The sequence below is a fragment of the Nyctereutes procyonoides genome, unplaced genomic scaffold, assembly GCF_905146905.1.
Source record: "Nyctereutes procyonoides isolate TBG_1078 unplaced genomic scaffold, NYPRO_anot_genome, whole genome shotgun sequence".
NCBI classification, from domain to species: Eukaryota; Metazoa; Chordata; class Mammalia; order Carnivora; family Canidae; genus Nyctereutes; species Nyctereutes procyonoides.
In genome coordinates, this window is record NW_026575129.1 from 7,431,893 (window position 1) to 7,444,215 (window position 12,323).

The 12,323-nt window shown below is 38.2% G+C and overlaps 1 protein-coding gene across 3 annotated transcripts in view; it reads right to left on the reverse strand.

Moving 5' to 3' along the window:
• The window catches only part of HAPLN1 (hyaluronan and proteoglycan link protein 1), a 77,132-nt gene that overhangs the window by 19,851 nt on the left and 44,958 nt on the right, over positions 1–12,323 (reverse strand). The gene's annotated exons all lie outside the window — the stretch shown is intronic.

The window sequence follows — 12,323 nt, forward strand, 5'->3', positions numbered from 1 at the left end:
GGCTATGGGGCCTTCGCTTAGATATTGACCATCCCCGTGTCCCTTCCTTGTCTTAGAGCTAAATTGATTCTGTAATGGGAAACAGCCCAACCCCAAATAGAGTATTGTTTTGAGGGATGCTTATCAGGAATGTGTATCATCTTATTGTCTTATCCAAGTTTCATAGTAAATAATAAGGGTAAATGTTATCATTGTTTTAGAGCTTAGAGGTACTATTGGGAAAAAAAAAATTTTTTTTTTTTTTTTTTTTGAGACGGTGGAACTTTTTCTCCCTGCAGGGTATCTTTTTTTTTTTTTTTTTTTTAAATTTTTATTTATATTATGATAGTCACAGAGAGAGAGAGAGAGAGAGGCAGAGACATAGGCAGAGGGAGAAGCAGGCTCCATGCACCGGGAGCCCGATGTGGGATTCGATCCCGGGTCTCCAGGATCGCGCCCTGGGCCAAAGGCAGGCGCCAAACCGCTGCGCCACCCAGGGATCCCCCCTGCAGGGTATCTTACACATAACTTTTCCGCATAGATCTGATAAAAGGTGAACTTCTATGCTTGAAATGGGCGTCAAGAACCTCCAGGTTGAGGATCTTTGGGTGGCTCAGCAGTTTAGCGCCTGCCTTTGACCTGGGGCATGATCCTGGAGTCCCAGGATCGAGTCCCACCTCGGGCTCCCTGCATGGAGCCTGCTTCTCCCTCTGCCGGTGTCTCTGCCTCTCTCTCTGTGTGTCTCTCATGAATAAACAAATAAAATCTTAAAAAAGAACCTCCAGGTAGCTGCAGGAATCCATTGAACACTTTAAAAATCTTTGTTCTCAGAGGTAAACCTGAAGGAGCTATGCTAATATCCTGAACACTACTCTATCTCTTCATCTTTTTTTCTAGTTGGGAAAAAGTAAAGTGTGATGAGGGTGTTTAGCTGTGTCCACTGACCAAGTCCATTGCGGGCTTTGTTTTCCCACATTCATGATTCTTTCATCCGTTTTTTTGGATAGTCATGATTTATTGGTTAAGCTTATGAACTCTCATACTGTGTTATTTAACCTTTCTGTGACTCAGTTTCCTCATGAGTAAAATGGAGTTAAGCCACCAGCTTCCTGGGTTTCCTGTGAGAGTTAAGTGAGATAATTTATTGAGAACTTAGCTTTGTGCCTGGCACACCGTGAGCACCCCGGCTCTTACTGACCAACATTTACTGAGGTCCAAAGTGTGCCAGGTGTGCAAACTGGCTTCTTCTATCTTCGACCTTGGCTTCTTTCCTGTGCTCTTTCAGAAGATACTTCCTAGAAAGCATTGGTTCCTGAGAAATTCACATCTCGTCAACTTTCGATGATTCTTCTAATAAGTTACTAGTTCTTAACAGGAGTGCATTCAGGGCCACCACCTTGAAGCTTTTCCAAAAATCTCCCCAAATCTATATATAACCCAACTTTTCCCTGTCTCCTCAATTTCCCTGGAGGTTCTGGACAGCCTTCATCTGGGGGTAGGGATGGCATGTATTCATTTGTGGATTTTGCCCTGCCTTCCTCCTCTGACTCCTTAAGAACCACCATGGTGGCCAGGTTTCTCCAAGAAATAGAACAGTTCTGGGGTCACCCGGCTGCCTCGGTCGGTTAGGCATCTGCCTTCAGCCATGTATCTTCACACGTGACACAAAAACCAGGCAAATTGTCTCACTTGATTTTTAAGACAGACCATTCACAAAGTAGCACAAGAAAGGCGCTGTGTAGAGCGCTAAAAGACAACGGATCTTAGGGGCACCTGGGTGGCTCAGTCAGTTAAGCGTGTGCCTTGGGCTCAGGTCATGATCTCCAGTCCTGGGCCCAAGCCCCACATCAGGTTCCCTGCTCAGCGAGGAGTCTGCCTCTCTGTCTCCCTCTGCCCCTTCGCCCATGGCTTGTGTGCTCACAATTGCTCTCTCATAGTTCTCATAAGAATGGTTTCTTCATGGTCCAAGACTATACTTTCTTTCACAGTGATTTGGTTTCTTCTGAGACAAGTTATATCAATTGAATGGAATAAAATGAGAGCCATCTTTGCCCACAGATTGACTCAACAGTCTCTAAGAAAAGGCTTAGATGGAAGCTATGTGGTTCCTGTTTGGTGTAGGAACATGAGAATCAGCCTTCCTGAGTCTGTACCTCAGCTTTCCACTTGTGACTTTCCACATATGACTAGGGGCAAGCTTTGAACCTCTCTCAACTTCAGTGGGGATAACCACCTTCATACAGGGCTGCAGTGGGGACTGAAGGAGATGACCCAGGTAGTGCATTTCCTCTTGTACATCACACATGGTGTTTTTTTTTTTTTTTTAAGATTTTATTTATTTATTGATGACAGACACATGCAGAGAGAGAAGCAGAGACATAGGCAGAGGGAGAGCAGGCTCCACGCAGGGAGCCCGATGTGGGACTCTGGGATCACGCCCTGAGCTGAAGGCAAATGCTCAACCACTGAGCCACCCAGGTTTCCCCCACATAGTGATTTTAAATGTTATTAATATTATTGCCATTGTTAAGTCCAATATAACTCACCCAGAACTGGAGACAATCTTATTTTTGTCAACCCAGGGTTATCTGCTCTGGTTAATTCTTTTCAGAATTTAAACTTCTCTGTGTTATCAAAGATTTATGCATAAAGAAATAATATTTAATTCCTATCATTTTAGGCTGCAAAACCAAATTGGGTTATCCCAGTAATAGAGAGATTAAGAGGTACATTATAGGAAAATAAAATGAAAAATAAACTGAATATTTCACTAATATGGCAGATGGCATTCTTAATATAAACACACTTTCTAAGATTTTAATTGTAATACAGATTTCCTTCAAAGGGTATGGGGAAACCAAGACATTAGCATGAATCATTCTTCTTCATTTGGCTGTAATTAACCACATACTCTTTAATTATTGGAAATGTGTCTTTATGTGGTCAAGGGCTAGAGCTCAGACCACTTCCACTCTGTGGTGGGATGTAAGGTCAAGTTATCCATAATTTGCAGAAAAGACATTGTTGGCTTTATACACTGGTATGCTTAGTGTCTTCGCTTAGTATGCAAGGCTTCGAGATAATACTGTCACAAAGTCAATCCTGGAGGCAAAGGGGATCTTTTGCTTCTTTACTTAATGAACGACGTAAATTGATAACCTATCATGTGTCGAGTATTAAATTGAATGGTGAAACAAATGAAAGGTAAATGGAACACAAATACCCAGGTGGGCAAGGCTGAGGGAAGTGATGGGAGCACCACGGTGCTGAGAACAACAGGAGTGGAATGGACCATGCCTTACTGTCCACACATGCTCCACTCTGAAGGGGAGCAAGGTACTGGTTCCCGCTGATGTTGTCCAATGAGAATGCAGGTTGAAAACCAGTAGGCCTTTGGACTTCTCAAAAGATACCAGAAATGCAGATTTTCATGCAAATATCTTGTATTTTTAAATGCTTGCAATTAATTTAGATTAAAAAAAATACATGAGAAAAAATAAGCATGTGGCCTCTGCATCCTCTTTTCACCTTACATGTTGGTGCTGAGGCTCTCTAAAGCAGATGCGGCCAGCTCCTTATCTCTACCTGCATTTCCTCCTTCTCCAAGTGTTCTCAGCTGGTCCATAATAAAAATAGCACTTTGTGCTGAGGATTCCATAGCTTTCTAGCAGTGTACTTTTCCCTGAGCACCAAGTAAGTACCTACAGCTACCTGCTGGGCATATATTGGATGCCGAAGATGCAACTTGAGTCCCTCTTTCCCTGCCCAAACCTGTCCTTCCTCAATTTATTTATGCCTCAACTGTCCATTCATTTGTTTGTTTAAGGCAACATCTAGAAGGTGTGTTTGATAATTCTCTTTCTCTTAATCTCTATATCTAATCTATCATTAAGTGTTGCCCCTCTACCTCCTTCACCCCCGCCCCCCAATTGGTTCATCTCCGTCTATCTCTACCACCCATCTCCACTGCTAGCATCCTGGTTTGCACCACTATGATTTCTCACCTACGCTACCTCAACACCCTCCTAACGAACTCACCTTTACTTGGCACACCATAATCCAGTATTTGTAAATCATATTACATCACTCTCCAGCTCAAAACCTTTAACCATTTTTAAATGCTTTTAGAATAAAATCTGACCTCCGTACCCTAGACGGAATATAAAGTGCTATGGTCTCGCTCCTGCCTACTCTTCCAATCATCTTAAACTACTCTCTTCACTGTGAGGCTGCAGTCCCTCCAGCTTCTTTCCAGCTTGAAAACACCATGTTTACTCCCATCTCAGAGAATTTACATTGCTCACTCTTTCTACCTGGAGAGCTCTGTCCCTGGCTTTTGATGCGACTGGTTCCTGCTTACTATTTAGATCTCAACTCACAGAACCCCTCCTGACTCCCCTCTAAAGCGATTCATCCCACAGGCCCATGGGATATATTTATTGTCGATGAGTTCATTTGTTTTTCACTTATTTAATTACATAGGCAGACCAATATTAAATACATAGAAGAAAAGAGGCTAAAGTTTAAGAAGCTTGTTTTGAAGCAGTGTTGATCTTAATATATTGTGGGGAGTCTATAAAAATAAGATATTCTGTTTACATGAAAACAAACTCAGTGAAGTACAGTATTAACCAGCTAATCAGCGTTTTCAGTATTTTCAGCTATATAAGACCCTTTGTTAATGATTGTGTGATAAAAGACAAAGCATTGAAATAATCATCTGCAGATTTTGGAGATTTAAAGCCTGTCAGCATAATTTATGACACTTTTCAAGAGAAAATAAGAATTACTCATAACCCACAGTACACTAGAAAACTTTAAAATTTACCTCTCTTAAAGAAAGCAAAAACAAAAACAAAAAAAAGACCCTTGTTAAAAATTTTTTTTTTCCTAGCAACATTATTAGCCACAGATAACCATAAATCCATAGTGAAAAATATGTAACTAAGAACATAAGAAATTTACGTAATGCCTATTGTGACTTACAAAGAAGCCTACCTGTCTTTAACTGCCACATCTCTTGTTCACCTGTGCTTTCACTACCACTCAGTAACTCTGAGCCAAATACACAAACATCATTCCCAATGCTTTCTAGGAACAAGCGAAAGCAAGCACCATTACAAATAGAATCATCTAGAACTGGGAATCTCCTCACTTCAAGAACATGTTTTTGGAGGCCTGAGTGGCTCAATCAGTTAAGTGTCTGACTTCGGCTCAGGTCATGATCCCGGAGTCCTGGGATTGAGTCCTGCATTGGGCTCCTTGCCCCTACCATGCTCATGCGCTCGCTCGCGCGTTCTCTCTCTCTCTCTCTCTCTCTCTCTCTCTCTCTCTCCCTCTCCCACACACACACACACACACACACAGGTAAACAAATTTTTTTAAAAAGAATATGTTTTCAATGGTTTTCTTATTTTTAATTTAGAATTCCTATTAGAAACAAGACTATTTTTTCCACCTTCTTCACCTAATTGACACATTTGACTCTAGTGAAGGCTCCCTGTTCTAACATCCCTTATTGATTTCTTATGTGATGGACTATGGACTTTCTGCGTTTTTATCTGTAGTGTCCTTGTCCCTTTTGAGTGGACAGTGTTTGGAAAAGATAGGGATAATTCTTGTTTAAGTTGTTCAATACACTTCACAGAATGATCAGTAAGTGTGTGAAAACATATTGCTCCTAAGTGAAATGCGATAATCTGAGTGAGCACTGAAGTAACCAACTTGTGTAATTAAAACAAGATGAAAATGGCTAGTATTTATATTGACTACTTGATAATCATTTTTGAGGGCACACATGTTTAATGCTGCTATAACATACACAAACTGTTTTTGAAGAAATTTTATTGAACTTTTAGATTTCTTATGCTTTTGATGTCTTCGTTTTGAAATTAAATATTTCCGTAACAAAGATTTATCCCCCCTAGTTATTATCACCTTGCTAATCTCTTAGTTGAGTATTTTTTTTTTAACATCTTAGCACTTTGGTAGATTTTTCTATTCCAAAAGAGTTTCCTAACACAGTAATTTTCCACTTTATGTTTAAAAAAGGAGCCCAAGCAATAAAGAAAGCTTAATCTATTTTTTCTTTGATATCTAGTAAAGTCAGAGAAACACAGCACGTTGAAATTACTTTAACACTAAGCTATTAAGCTGCAAGTCAGTGCTTTAGCTGAGTCAACACTGGTTCTTGCAAAGTTGCAACCAGAAGGGAAGGCTTCTCTATTTAATGGATTTTCTGGGTACTTGGGAAAGTTTCCAAATAATTATTGGCTTCTTGTGTGATTTGCGCATTTCAGCACCCAGAATGGAACAGAGATAGCAATAGCTGGTAGTGTGAATTTGTTGTTAACCTGAAGAAATTATGAAATGCAGATTTTTATACCTGGAAATACCCTAAAATGTGTTGCTTTAATATGCTTTATTAGAATAGCATAGAATCAGCATTCTAGGTTACTCAGTAACAAGTCTAGAAATATTCTTAAGATGCATTTTATGAGTTTATATATTAAGTGATAAAAAGCATCAGTGAAGATGGATACAAAGTTCAAAATAGGAAGAGTTTTTTTTAAAAATAGCTAATTACTCTTTTCTCTGTATTTCCACTTCTGTTTAATATTTATTTTATTCCTTCTTGTTACGTTTTGTTGCCCTGAAACCCTTGTTAGTAAGTTCACTGAGGAGATGATCTGTCCTTCCTCAGAGAATAACTCAGTACTTTGCATGAAAGAGGCTAATGTTTATTAAGTGACTTCCAATTTTCTCAAAAGGGCACACAAATGCAGAGAAGACTAGAACAGGGCTAGCAGATGCAGGTTGGTAAGAAAATATATACATATTTCTGAATCCAGATCAAATAATTTATGTAAATTATATATTAATTTATAATCATTTCATTCCTTGCCTTTTCTATTTATAACCATTGTGTATGCATGTATATGTGTTTAACTATACACGGGTGTGTGTCTAGTATAGCAACTATGTAGTTGAAGAAGGGTACTGACATGTTTGACTTATATCCTTAGTTTAAAGAAACTACTTTTTTGAATGCTCCTGTTTAAATAAAATGACAGATAACGCTGTCTTCTCTCTGTAGCATTCCATGGTTTTACATCAGTTATCATAGTCTGTAGTTCCATATTCATAGTAATGTCTGTCTCTCACTAGATTAAAAGCTGCATGAAGACAAAGACCATGTGTTTTGTTCATCATTCCATCCCCAGTGCCTAATGGAGTAGATGTTTGCTATGGACTGAATGTTTGTATCCCTTGAAAATTCCTATGTTGAATAGTGATCTCCATGTAATATGGTTTTTAGAGGTAGAGCTGTTGGTACGTGATTACATCATGAGGGTGGAGCCCTCGCGAATGGGATTAGTGCCCTTATAAAATGGACTCAGGAGGGGTGCCTTGTTCTTTTCCATTATGTGAGTTCACAGAGAAAAGACAGCCAGCCATCTGTGAACCAGGAAGCTAGCTCTCATCAGACACCAAATCTGTCAGTGCTCTGATTCTGAACTTCTTAGCTTCCAGAACTGTGAGAAATAAATTTGTGTTGTTTATAAGCCATCCCAGTCTATGGTACTGTATTTTTTAAAAAAATTATTTATTTATTTACTTATTCATGAGAGACACATACACACAGAGAGAGTGAGAGAGAGAGGCAGAGCCACAGAGAGAGGGAGAAGCAGGCTCTATGCAGGGAGCCCGATGTGGGACTCGATCCTGGGTCTCCGGGATCACATCCTGGGCTGAAGGCAGGCGCTAAACCACTGAGCCACCCGCGATGCCCTATGGTACTGTATTATAGCAGTCCAAATAAGTGTATATATGTATGGGTGTAGTATATGAGTATTTTTATGCACGTATTTATATGCCTATATATACATTTCATTTTTGGGAGGACTCATTTATTATATTCTATGGTGATATTCTTAGTTTGATCAAATGATAAGCCTGTGTTTAATGTATCTAGTTCTTATTATCATATTTAGTTTTATGGCCTGTCATAAACTAGTAGATTTTAGGTCATCTAATACTCATGATGCTGCTAATTTTTATAATTTTATGATTAAATTAGCTGATATTTTATAGCCAATAATTTCTAGATAGAATTATTATTAATGTATATGTTTATCTAAATGCAATTTGGAAAATATAATTGGTATTTGTGAATTTTGCATTTGTGACAGGTAGCATTACTCTGCCTCAGAAATACAAAAATGAATTAATTTAACTTTTCAAAATAGACTCAGAGTCCAAATGAGTTTTAAGTGGAAGAGAGAAAATTAAGCTGGAGTAACACTTATCTAGTTCTCACATGAAACTTTGGCTCTGTGGATGGTTTGCGATCATACATTATTAAATTCATTCCATCCTCTTTGATCCACTCTGCACCACCAGATCACAACTCTGCAGATATTACATAAGGAACAGGATAGCATCGCAGTGGCCAATTGTAAATCCAATACTTTGCAAAGCTCCACGCACACATTAGGAAGATTGCCGCCTCCTGCCCTGGGTAGACTCTCATGGAGCATAAGATGCTGTGTGCAATGTGGGAGCCATGCATCGAGACCAAGTCAAATTTGCTACCAAACTCATAATCCTCTTCCTCATCTGATACCTGTCATTCCATGAACTAAAAAGACATCTCTGAGCTTTGGAAAGACTAACTAGGACTGATTAGGAAAAGTATCTGGATTTTGGTCATGGATTTATTCAACAAACATGTATTGATTACCTACTAGGTGCCAGGTAGTGGTTTAGTTGACTGGGATACATCACACAAAGATCCCTACCTACCTTCGTGGAGCTGATGGACACGTGTGGCAGAGATGGATGCAATTACATAAAAATAAGTAGACAACTAGTGCTATAGAGAAAAGGAAAGGAAGCTATGAGAGAGTTCAGGGTGCCAGAGGAGGCCCAGAATGCAGTTGACAGGGAAAGTTCATCAAGAAATTGGGAAATGATCCCAGATTTGAAGAAGGGGAGGGGATTAGCTAAGGGAAACTTCCCCTCATCCGCCATGCAACCTGGGACAAGCAACATAAAAGCTGTGAGTCTTGATTTCCTCATTTGAACAATGAGATATTGATCTAGATGATCTACACTAGTTCTTTTAAGTTTTTAAATTCCATACACTGTGATTTAACTTATGCTAACATTAAAGAATGGAAGCAGTCATATAGTTAATGTTCATTAAGCCCACATAATGTGTCATGTGTTGCTGAATGCTGAGGATGCCACAGGATTTCAGGAATTCTCATTATGATAGTAGTAATTTGGAAGCATCTCATTACACTCATGTATTTTTCAGCCAACACATTAAGCACCTACTATGTGCCAAGCACTACTCTACAGTTGAGGTGTTCCAAAGCTCACAATGTGATGAGGCAAGGGAGGCATGTTAGCAAAAAGGAACACATGTTAACCTGGAACAGAGCAGTTGTTTGGGACACACACCAGATGGAGAGGCCAGCCTCACTGAGTGGGAGTGTCCACTTCCCGCAGGGGTTCCAGCTAGACATTATTTTTTTTTCCTCTTATTATTCTTTAAAAAAAATTTAGAGTAGCTTATCTGTGTTCAGCTTAAATATTACTTAAGTTTGGAAAGCTTCAGTTTCCACAAAGAGAGTAAAAATGATCAGATGATGTTTAATACTACTGAGGAAATCTTAAATTGTGAAATTCATATAATACCTGGTACTCACCCTCCTAAATCCCCACCACCCATTTCACTCCCCCCACCAAGTCCATAAAATTAAGTTCCCATGAAGGTTAGGAGGTAATAACCATAATAGCAACTATTATCTATTGGGAGTTTACTTTGTGCCAGGCTCAGTACCAGACATTTTCCATGTATTATCTAATTTAATTCTCAAAGCTCTATAGAATCTGTGATTATGGCCAGTTTTCTAGATGTGGTAACTGAGACTTGAAGAGATTAAGTAAATTGTCCATGGTCTAAAGCCAGTAGGGCTAAAACTCTTGAACTTGCCATCAGAAGACCTTTCTTGAACATCAGGTTATAGAAAGTGCTGGCTCTCTGACCTGGATTAGGTTAAGCACTTACATCTTCAGTGTAACTGTAGCTACTTTGCTTTTCACATTTGTTAATGGGCAAGTAGTCATAATATTTCTCTGCTGTCTTAAGACTTGTATTTTTAAAAGTATATTCATCATTCTGAACTTCTATTGAAAGTAATTGAAATAAATGAAAGTCTACACAGAGAGTTTTTGGACCTAATCCAAATATTTTAAAAATTGTGCTTCTGTATGATTTGGTATCCCACACAAAATTCTTCCTAATGATCTCAAGTTTCAAAGGATTTTGAAGTTGTTTAGGCATCTTATGAAATGAGGAATATGGTCCATTAGTTCAGAGTGTTATGGAGAAGGCATTAACAAAAGCTATTTCTTCCCATAGAATTGAGGAAATTACCCTCCCTTTCATTGAGGACAGTATATGATATACAAATGAATATTCAGCGGACTTCATGGAAAGTGGAATTTGCTTTCTCATGTAACCAAACTGATTCAACAAAAAAATTAAAGGGAATGAATCGTGCAATTTTACTTAAAGCTGTGTTTCTCTCCAAGGGAGGTTGGGAGAGTTTCCATCCTGAGAAAATACCTTTCACTGGAAACACTTTGCACGGGGGTCTGCGCTTGCTATTTTTTTTTTCCATGGTAATCTGACTTTTTTTTAAAAACCCACATTGTTTTTTAGTGCCTATATCTCTATGAAAGCTTGGAAGCTTCCAAAACAAAACTGGGAGGAAACCTTCAGAAAAATAACTAGTTAACTCTTACGCATGAGACTTAAGTATGTATTAAAGCATTGAGTGTCTTTACCATGGCGGCCAAGGAGTATTCAAGGATGATGTGCATTATTCCTCTGGTATTATTTAGGCCTGGAGAACTTAGAGTGCAGAAATAGAAATTTAATGAAAAATGGGAGACAGAAAAGGTGTTTTGGTAGTAACACGAATTTTGAACAATTTTGTATTGCTGAGAGAAACTCATACTGCTTATCAGTCCAATTCAGGAATTTGAGATTTAGATTACTAATTTAATCTTCTGACTAAAATTAATATTCAATTTTATGAGGATTTCAGCTCCTTTAAATTCCTTCCAGGCCGAGTTTGATAAATAACAGTTTTAAATGTGAGAAAATAATATAGTATTTCAGTAAGTAGTAAAGATTATCTGCTTTAATGATTATCTACTATGCACTATGGTTCATTTTTCTGTTGTAAAAGACAACTGAAAGTATGGCAGACCCCTTGGAAGTGTTTCTCTGAATGACTGAAGAATTTGAAAGCTCAATCTGAATACAATTATAAAGAAAAAAAAACTTTTTATTGAATAAAAATAACGATAATGGATATTTAGAACAATTTTCAAATAAATTCCAACCTGAAATTATTGGACAGAGCATTATAATCCTGTCCCAAATCACATTTCAGTATCAACTTCCCCAAGCAAGGGCCCTGTAGTTTTATTACTTGAAAGCTGTGAGTAACTTTCTAAGAATATGGATTTACAATTAAAATGAAGTGGACTATCACGTCACTTAAAAAAAAATTGGGTAGTGTATGCACATGACCTGGATGATTCTGATCACTTGTGTCAGAAATTCCTTTGCACTAAATCTCAGCAGAGTATATAGGGTTGGAAAGGCTGGAGCAACAGAAGTTCTCCTCAATGAGAGAACTTGAGCCTGACTGATAGACTCCCCAGGATTATTTTAAAAACAGTATTTTCATACTCTGGGTCCAATTTAGACTAAATGCTTTGTACATAGTTAATAATGTAACAGGAATTTAATAATTACTTGAAACCACAGCTAAAATTCATTTTACATAGGATTTAAAACTACTATTGTTAATGACTAGATATTACTATTTTGGCTGAATGGAGTTCTGTGATTGCATGTGAAAAGATGTTATCCCCCATCAAGAAATCTTTATGTGTAAATGCTGTAGTCTTTGGGAGACAGCGCTGAGTCTACTATACACATTTAAAGAAACAGCTGAGTCAGCAACTTGCATAGTAAAATTTATGATTATATAATTCCTTTTCACAGTCCAACATTGGAAAACATAAAGCTGTGGAAAGCAAAGAGAACTGAAACAGATGTCTAAAATAGCCAGACATTGTCAAATTCAGAATTCTATTTGTGTAGACTTAATATATGCAGGAAAATACTTCTAGCCAGACTTACACTATCATTTGACCTTCATAAACCATACTTTCCAACAGTGGATGCAGTTTTCTGAGTCTATGCTTTTGACCTTGAAGATGTAACTTAATGTTTTACATCTCATGGCAAACTT